This window comes from Arachis ipaensis, chromosome B04 (assembly GCF_000816755.2).
Source record: "Arachis ipaensis cultivar K30076 chromosome B04, Araip1.1, whole genome shotgun sequence".
In the NCBI taxonomy this organism is placed as follows: domain Eukaryota; kingdom Viridiplantae; phylum Streptophyta; class Magnoliopsida; order Fabales; family Fabaceae; genus Arachis; species Arachis ipaensis.
This window is the reverse complement of record NC_029788.2, coordinates 104,705,720-104,714,426: the sequence shown is the minus strand read 5'-3', so window position 1 is coordinate 104,714,426 and position 8,707 is coordinate 104,705,720. Positions and strand designations below refer to the sequence as shown.

General features: G+C 39.0%; 1 long non-coding RNA gene across 1 annotated transcript in view; it reads left to right on the top strand.

Moving 5' to 3' along the window:
• Positions 1-241, top strand: part of LOC107637984 — a 1,590-nt gene extending 1,349 nt beyond the window's left edge. Inside the window, exon 3 of the long non-coding RNA XR_001619664.2 lies at positions 148-241. This is a non-coding gene — a long non-coding RNA (uncharacterized LOC107637984). The remainder of the gene's footprint in view (positions 1-147) is intronic.

Genomic DNA, 8,707 nt, shown 5'->3' with positions numbered 1-8,707 from the left:
GTATCCTCTTAAAAAAATTGCTAATCTTCACTTTTAAAAGATAAAGTTCAGCAAAGGTTTAAAACTTTAATCCTTTTATATTTTTTATTTTCTTTTTCTGGAGGAAGATTATTAATAATTTGTTTACATGTATTCTTCCACCACCAGTTGACACGGAGGGAATGAACCTCACCAAGGATGATGAATTATAAATTGGATCGATCTCCACAACATCACGCACTATTGTTAACAACGGTCATTTAAACATCATTTCACATTGTACTGCTTTTCAAATTAAATTATTCAAAGTGTAGTTTGTATTATTTGTGAAATAAAACGTAGTCACTTCTTGTTGATGATTAATTAGTTGTAATGGAAGTTTAATATTGTAATGAGAAGTTGATTTTTTTTTTTCATATGTTTAATATATGTCTATGTCTTTTCTAACTAAAGAGTTATTCTAATACAATGCAATCAAAGAATGGATTTATTGATAACCAGTGTGAAACGATACAAGTAGGTATAAGTAGAGTTTATAAATGATCAGTATAATAAGTAAAAGTATCGGTATGATGAGTACTAGAGTACAAAAAATGAAAAGAAGAGATAGCGCACGGTTAGTACTCTCACCTGCATAAAGAGTGAGAAGCATGTTAACACTTTGAAGAAATGAAAAATGAAGAAGAAGCCAAAGAGAAGAGATTCAGCCAGAAAGAAAACTCAGCTCACTATTCACATGCAGCCTCTTAATGCTTTTTTGGCTATTTAGATATAAGGACCTCAATAACCAATTTCGTTATGGTTCTTCTTGCATAAGTTGTATTATCCCTTTCTTTGCCATTTCCTTTTCCACTCTTGCAAGGCTCTCACTTCCCTTTCTCACATCAATACTCCCCCATTAAAATCGACCTTGAGGTCAAGGTCGAAGTTTGGATACTGCTGCTTCATATTCTCATAAGCTTCCCAGAAAGCATCTTCTTCAGGCATACCTTGCCACTTGATGAGCACTTGTTTTACCACCTACCATGGACCTTGATCATATGGTGTCTTAGCAGCATTTGAGGTCTCATCCAACCGCAGTGGTATAGGGAGATTTGGAGCAGGTGTGTCACCTATAAATTTATTAAGTAGAGACGTAAAAAACTGGGTAGATCCTTGCTGACAGAAAAAATTGTAGTCGATATGCAATTTTTTTTTATGAGTTTGGAAAACTCAGATTTATTTTAATGATGAACAAACATTATTAAAATAATTGATTATAAAATTATTAATTATGATCTTCATGTAACATGTGTTAGTCAATAATTTGTGATGCAGGTTTACTATTGTGCCGAATATTAAATGATATGATGTAAGCCCAAAAGTGTGAATTCATTCAGCAAAAATGTTTTTGTGTGGCTGAATTATTATTCTTGTCTTTGGGCCAAAATGATCCATTACTTGTTGCAAGCCCAAGTTAAACATATTTTGCCATAAACCCCTATGATGATCCAAAAACAATTCATCAGGAAAGCAAATGTTGATATTTGCCTATGCCTTCCAACGGATCTCAATTCTAACCATGTGATGGATTTCAAATTCATTTAATTATCATTTATTGCATGGAAACTATGAGAGAGAGAGATTGACAAATTGATTTGATGGTGATTATCAATGCTACACGCTACTCCACCTAAGGGAAGTAAAAGCAACTCACTTTAATTAATTTATTCAAACACACTTGATTGCTTTTTTACTTTCTTCTCTCTCATCTCTTTCCTTCTCTTCGATTCTTACACAGCAAACAATGGAGATTTTAAGCTACCAACAAGAAGAAGAATGAGCTAGTAAAAAGACCATCACAATGATGGCAAGAAAACATAAAAAAATGTAGTGGCTAAGATCTGCAACCATGAAAAGAAAGATATGGTGATGAGATCTTGGCTCCTCCATACCAAAAAAGGAGAAGGAGATTCGGCCAGCAGGAAAGAAAATCTTGGAGGAGATGACTTGTCACCACTTTTGAGTTCACTCATCACAGAAGGTAGCTAGGGTGGCTACGTGAGGAAGAAAGCAAAAGTGGAGCAGAAGAAGTCATCATCATCATGAAGCATCAATGGCCAGAAATCCATCTTGGAGAGCAAGTCAAGGATGGAGAGCTCAGATTGATGAAGAGTTATGACCAAGGAAGGACTAGAGGTAATTGCATGTTGGGTTTTGCATGGTTATCTCTTCTCTCTCTGTGTGGCCGAACCGGTTCTGTTTCTTGGAGAAGAAGAAGTTGGCTTGGTTTTTGGTTTCAACTGTAGAGGCTTTCCTCTTCTATAAAAAGGGAGAACAGCCACGGGTTAAGACAAGGAGAAAGTTTGAGAGTGCAAGGCACAGAATTCTCAGAGCTACCTGAGCTAACAGATTTCTCTTCTCCTTCAATGTATTCTGTTTTATAATTTTTCTGTTTAATTTTGTCATGTCTTGAGTCTCATGGAAAAAGACAAACAGTGAGGTTTGTATGAAAAATCCATAGAGCGAAAAAAGGCAGAGAGTGCAAAATTAAAAGAAAAAAGCCATAGATGTCCTTTGAGTTCCTTTGTTCATCTATGTTGTGTTTCATGATTCTGTGGGAATCCCTTTGTAAGTTGGGTTAGCACTTTACAGATTGTAATCAGAAAGATTATAGTGAAATTCCATCATGTTTGTGATGGAGACTGAATGTAGGCTGCACTGCACTTAGCAGCTGAACCAGGATATATCTGGGTGTAATTTTCTCTCTTCTCTACTCCATTTTTGTTCCGACTGCACAGGAGCTAAAACCGAAAATATCTCGTGTCAAGTGACGAGACAAAAAGAAAAGTCTCGTGGTTGGGGATGAGACAAAAGAAAAAGTCTCGTGGCTAGTCATGAGATAAAAAGACAAAAAGTTTCCAAAGTTGGTTTCAAAGGTCAGCAAGTATTATCAAGCAAAAAGGGGGCTAAGATTCAACCCTCCTTCTCTTAGCCACTGATAACCATCAATTGGTATCAGAGCTTGGTCTCAAAGAGATCAAGCTTTGCAGCTTGGAGTAAAGATCCTCATGGCAGAAAATAGTGGCTCAAATTTGGTGTCCTACAATCTGACCGAAGGACAATCAAGCAACAGACTCCCTCTTTTCAATGGGAAAAACTATACCTATTGGAAGGAGAGGATGAAGATATTTGAACAAGCAGTGGATTACAAACTTTGGAAGATCATCCTAGAAGGTCCTCAATATCCAACTGTTACAAGTGCCGAAGGAGTTCTCTCTCTTAAACCTGAAGCAAGTTGGACGGATGAAGATAGAAAAAAGGTGGAGCTCAACACCAAAGCTATCAATCTGCTCAACTGTGCTATCATCTTTGAGGAGTACCGATGGGTATCACGTTGCACAGCAGCAAAGGAAATCTGGGATAAACTCCTAGTTACTCATGAAGGAACAACCATTGTGAAAAAGACCAGGATTGATATGCTAAACAGAGAGTATGAAATGTTTGCAATGAAGGAAGGAGAATCCATTGATGAGATGTTTGAACGCTTCAACACCATTATTGTTGGCTTGGATGCTATGGGAATCAAGTATCCTGAATCTGTGCTAGTGAGAAGAGTGTTGAGATATCTCACAAAAGAGTGGGAAACAAAAGCTTTAATTATCTCTGAGAGTAGTGGTCTTGATTCTATGACTTATGATGATTTGAGAGGAAATTTACTTGCTTTTGAAAACACCTACTTGAAAAAAGATTCAAAAAAGAAAGGGATAGCTTTTTCTTCTGTCACTAACCCTCTGGATGATGAATCCAATGATAACTCATCTGAAAATGAATTTGTGTTGTTTGTAAAAAAATTCGGGAAAATGGTGAAGCTCAAAGGCAAAGGCAGCAGCTCAAGGAAAATGAAGAAAGACCTTAGCAAAGTAACTTGTTACAACTGCAAGGAAATGGGGCATTTCAAATCTGATTGTCCCAAGTTAAAGAAGGAAGAGAAGCCAAAAAGAGGAAAAAAGAAGGGACTGATGGCTTCATGGGAAGATTTGGAAAATGACTCGGATGATGATGATGAGGAATCCGAGACCAAGTCACAACCTTGTCTCATAGCAGATCACATAGATCAGGTAGTCTTTCATAGCCCTAACACTGAAGATCTTCATCTTATGATAAACCACCTTTCTAAAAAAATAAGATATTTTCTGCTGAAAAATCAAGAACTTGAACAACAAATCACCATTCTTAAAGCTGAAAACAGTTTTCTTAAAGAAAAAGTAAGGGAGGCCGAAACTGCTTGTGATCTTGTTGAAGAAAATAAGCAGTTAAAAGCCCAAATTAAGAGCTGTGAAAGTGATCATTCCATTCTTGCATATGTAGATTGTTTTAAAAGAAATGAAGAGTTGCTTAATGAGGTTAAAAGGATTAAGGAAGACTTAGCCAAGTTCACTCAAAGTTCTGAAAATCTGAATCAAATCTTGGCTAGTCAAAAACCTCTTTATGATAAGGCTGGGCTGGGGTTTTATAAATCTGCTGAAAAATCTCATTTTGAAAACTTTGCTTCATCTTCTAATGATACAAGATTTCAAAACCCCACCTACTTTAACAAAACAGCAACTCCAAGATTTTGTAGACTATGCAATCGAAATAGACACTTTCCTATTCAATATTTTTTTGGTGAAAGAATGATCGGTGATAAAGTTTGTAAAGTTGTTTTTGATTATAATGGCTTAGGACATAAGAGATGGTTTAACGTGAAAGGATCCAAGAAAATTTGGATACCTAAGGTCACTTGAGCTTGTTTTGTAGGTGTGCCTAGCATCCAAACGAAAAGAAAATATGTGGTATATGGATAGCGGATGCTCTAGGCATATGACCGGAAAGACAACATTCTTCATAAAGCTTGATGAATATGATGGAGGACTTGTCACTTTCGGTGATGATGCAAAAGGAAAAATAGTGAAAAATGTGACATGCTTTACATCTCTTGAATCTGAAAAATGGCTATGGCATAGAAAGTTGGGTCATGCAAGCATGTACCAAATTTCTAAGCTAGTTAAGAAAAATCTGGTCAAAGGAATTCCAAAAATTAAATTTGATAAGGACTTTACTTGTGATGCTTGCCAATTGGGCAATCAAGTAAAATCCTCCTTTAAACCTAAAGATGGAATCTCAACCAAAAGGCCATTAGAGATGTTGCATATTGATCTTTTTGGACCAACAAGAACTCAAAGTTTAGGAGGCAAACACTATGGTCTTGTGGTGGTAGATGATTACTCTAGATTTGGTTGGGTTCTTTTCCTTGCTCATAAAAATGATGCTTTCCATGCCTTTTCCACTTGTTCTGAGGGTTACCTGAAACTGGAGGTCGATCTCGGATGAGATCTTCTGTATTGGTCAGAGATGGCGTGTCCGGCTGGCTGGTGGCGGCCGGAGCTGTTGTGTCCGATTTGTTGGACTTGCTGCACTGCTGATCCTTGGTCACCGGAGGGTAGGGGGTACCTGCAAGAGACTCCGATGCTTAAGTTAGCACGGGTATTAAGCAGGTTTTTTAGTAGAATCAGAGTATGAGTGGGTGCTCCAGTGTATTTATAGTAGTTATAGAGTAACCTTTTTAGATAAGATAAGTTAGTTATCTTATCTTATCTTATCTTTTGGCGAGGTCAGCTTATCTTCAATAGAACCGCCTTTATCTCTATAGGCTTGGACTGCCTTTGGATCTGGGTCGTATTCCTTGAGTTGAGCCCTTTTTGGGCTTTCCTGTCGATTTGGCCGAGCTCTTTTGGGAAGAGGTCGGATAGTCCTACCTGAAGAGGTCGGTCGCTTTGTCGCCGATCATCCCGGGTCGGATAGCTCGACCCAGGATATGAACAGTGCCCCTGCTCGAGCTCGGTCTTTCTTTTGGAGGTCGAGTCTTGGTTTTAGGACTTCGATCCTTCTCGAGTGAAGCCGAACTCGAGCATTTTGTAGACTTCTTCTTTTGTAGAACCTTTTTGAATGTAGAACGTTTTTCTCTAAAAGCGCGCGCTTTTGTATTAGCGCCTTGTTATGGGGAACGTGCGAGGGTTTAATGCCCCAATTAATTTGGCATTAATTGCCCCATTTTCCTTAACTTCTTTATTTTTAAACTTTACACTCAGGAAACGGTTTTTCTTCTTCACTCTTTCTTCATAACTTCTCCCTTTACTCTCTCGCTTTCTATTTCTGGCTTTGAGTCCATAGATCCTTCCTACAACGCCTGCTTTGTTGCTATTTTCACGGAAGAGGGGTGATTCTGGATTTCGCCTTCCATTCTTCTGCTTTCTTTTGCAGCTTTTCTCCCATTTTCCAGGTTTGGTTCTTCTTCCTTCCTTCCTTTACGCCATTTATTTTGAGAAAGTTTTGATTTTGACTGGAGAAAGGTTGGATCTTTCTGCCTTTGATTATGCCTGATCGTGGTGTGTTCTGTAGTTTCTTTGCCTCTTTGCATGATTTTTCGCTTTTCCTGTTGCTTGCTGTTTTTAGGGCTTCTGCTTGTTGTTAGTGCTTTTGGTTTCGAATGCTTTGAGTGATAATTTTGTTTGATCCTAAAAAAGGAGGTATCTTTGACGCTTTCTACTTGTCGTGCTTCGATGTTTGGGGATGCATGCTTGTTCTTTACTGATAGACTGTAGGAAGATAGTGGTTTTGATGACTTTCTGTGCTTTTTACGTTTTGTCTTTCTCCTATGAAAATGCTCGCTGTTTAAGGTCTTCTATTTTGAGAGATGCTAGAATGTAAGCGGTAGTTTTTTCCTGAAACGGTGCTTTGTTACTGCCTCCAAAGGATGCCCCAGGACCTTGGTTTGAGTCTTGGGGTTTTCCTTTCCTTTTTGTTCTTCTGTATCATATTAGTCGAGTTGTTTCATCCTTTGTCCGAGATGCTTTTTAGTAATCCATTCTTCTTTTCTTATTGTAGGATTAGTTGGTCTCATGTCTTCTCGCAATAACGTTGTAGAGATGTCTTCCCAGGTTCCTGAGGGCATGGCCGATTGGGTGGACTCAATGGTTCTTATGTGTGTCTCTTTGGTTGATTCCGAGTTTTGTGCGCAGCTTAGGCAGTTTCATAGGGTCTGTAGTAGTGCAGGTGATGAAAAGAATTATGAACTTGTCCCTCCCTCTTCTGAAGAGAGAGTTTGTTTCTCTACTCGGGTTGTTAGAGATCGCCCTTATTTCTATGCTTATGACTTTGGTGGACGAAATTGTGATTACACTTTGATTATGTAAAATTCATTGCTCTTTCTTTCCCTGGCGATGGCGCCAAAAACATGATGCCAATACCATGGTTCACAACTTCGCACAACTAACCAGCAAGTGCACTGGGTCGTCCAAGTAATACCTTACGTGAGTAAGGGTCGAATCCCACGGATATTGTTGGTATGAAGCAAGCTATGGTCACCTTGTAAATCTCAGTCATGCAGATATAAAACAGTTATGGAGTTTTCGAAATTAATACTAAAATAAGGATAGAAATACTTATGTAAATCACTGGTGAGAATTTCAGATAAGCGTATGGAGATGCAATCGTTCCTCTGAACCTCTGCTTTCCTGTTGTCTTCATCCAATCCGTCTTACTCCTTTCTATGGTTGGCTTTATGTAAGGATGTCACCGGTGCCAATGGCTACTTTCGATCTCTCTCGGGAAAATGGTCCAAATGCTCTGTCACAGCACGGCTAATCGTCTGGAGGCATCACCCTTGTCGTTGGTTGCATCCTATTCCTCTCTGTGAAAATGGTCTGATGCGCTGTCACTGCATGGCTAATCATCTTGGAGGTTCTCGATCATACTGGAATAGGATTTACTATCCTTTTGCGTCTGTCACTACGCCCAGCACTCGCAAGTTTTGAGTTCGTCACAGTCATTCAATCATTGAATCCTACTCGGAATACCACGAACAAGGTTTAGACTTTCCAGACTCTCATGAATGCCGCCATCATTCTAGCTTATACCACGGAGATTCTGATTAAGAGATCTAAGAGATACTCATTCAATCTTATGTAGAACGGAAGTGGTTGTCAGGCATGCGTTCATAGGGAATGATGATGATTGTCACGTTCATCACATTCAGGTTGAGGTGCGAATAAATATCTTAGAAGTGAAATAAGATGAATTGAATAGAAAACAGTAGTACTTTGCATTAATCTTTGAGGAACAGCAGAGCTCCACACCTTAATCTATGGAGTGTAGAAACTCTACCGTTGAAAATACATAAGTGAAAGGTCCAGGCATGGCCAAATGGCCAGCCCCCTTAACGTGATCAATAGTCTCCTAAGATGAACAATGGATTAAAACTAAGGCCAAATATCTCTAATACAATAGTAAAAGGTCCTATTTATAATAAACTAGCTACTAGGGTTAACAGAAGTAAGTAATTGATGCATAAATCCACTTCCGGGGCCCACTTGGTGTGTGCTTGGGCTGAGCTTGAAGTCTACACGTGGAGAGGTCATTCTTGGAGTTGAACGCCAGCTTTTGTGCCAGTTTGGGCGTTGAACTCCACTTTGCAACTTGTTTCTGGCGCTGGACGCCAGAATTGGACAGAGAGCTGGCGTTGAACGCCAGTTTGCGTCATCTAAACTTAGGCAAAGTATGGACTATTATACATTTCTGGAAAGCCCTGGATGTCTACTTTCCAACGCAATTAGAATCGCGCCATTTCAAGTTCTGTAGCTCCAGAAAATCCAGTTTGAGTGCAGGGAGGTCAGAATCCAACAGCATCAGCAGTCCTTCTTCAACCTCT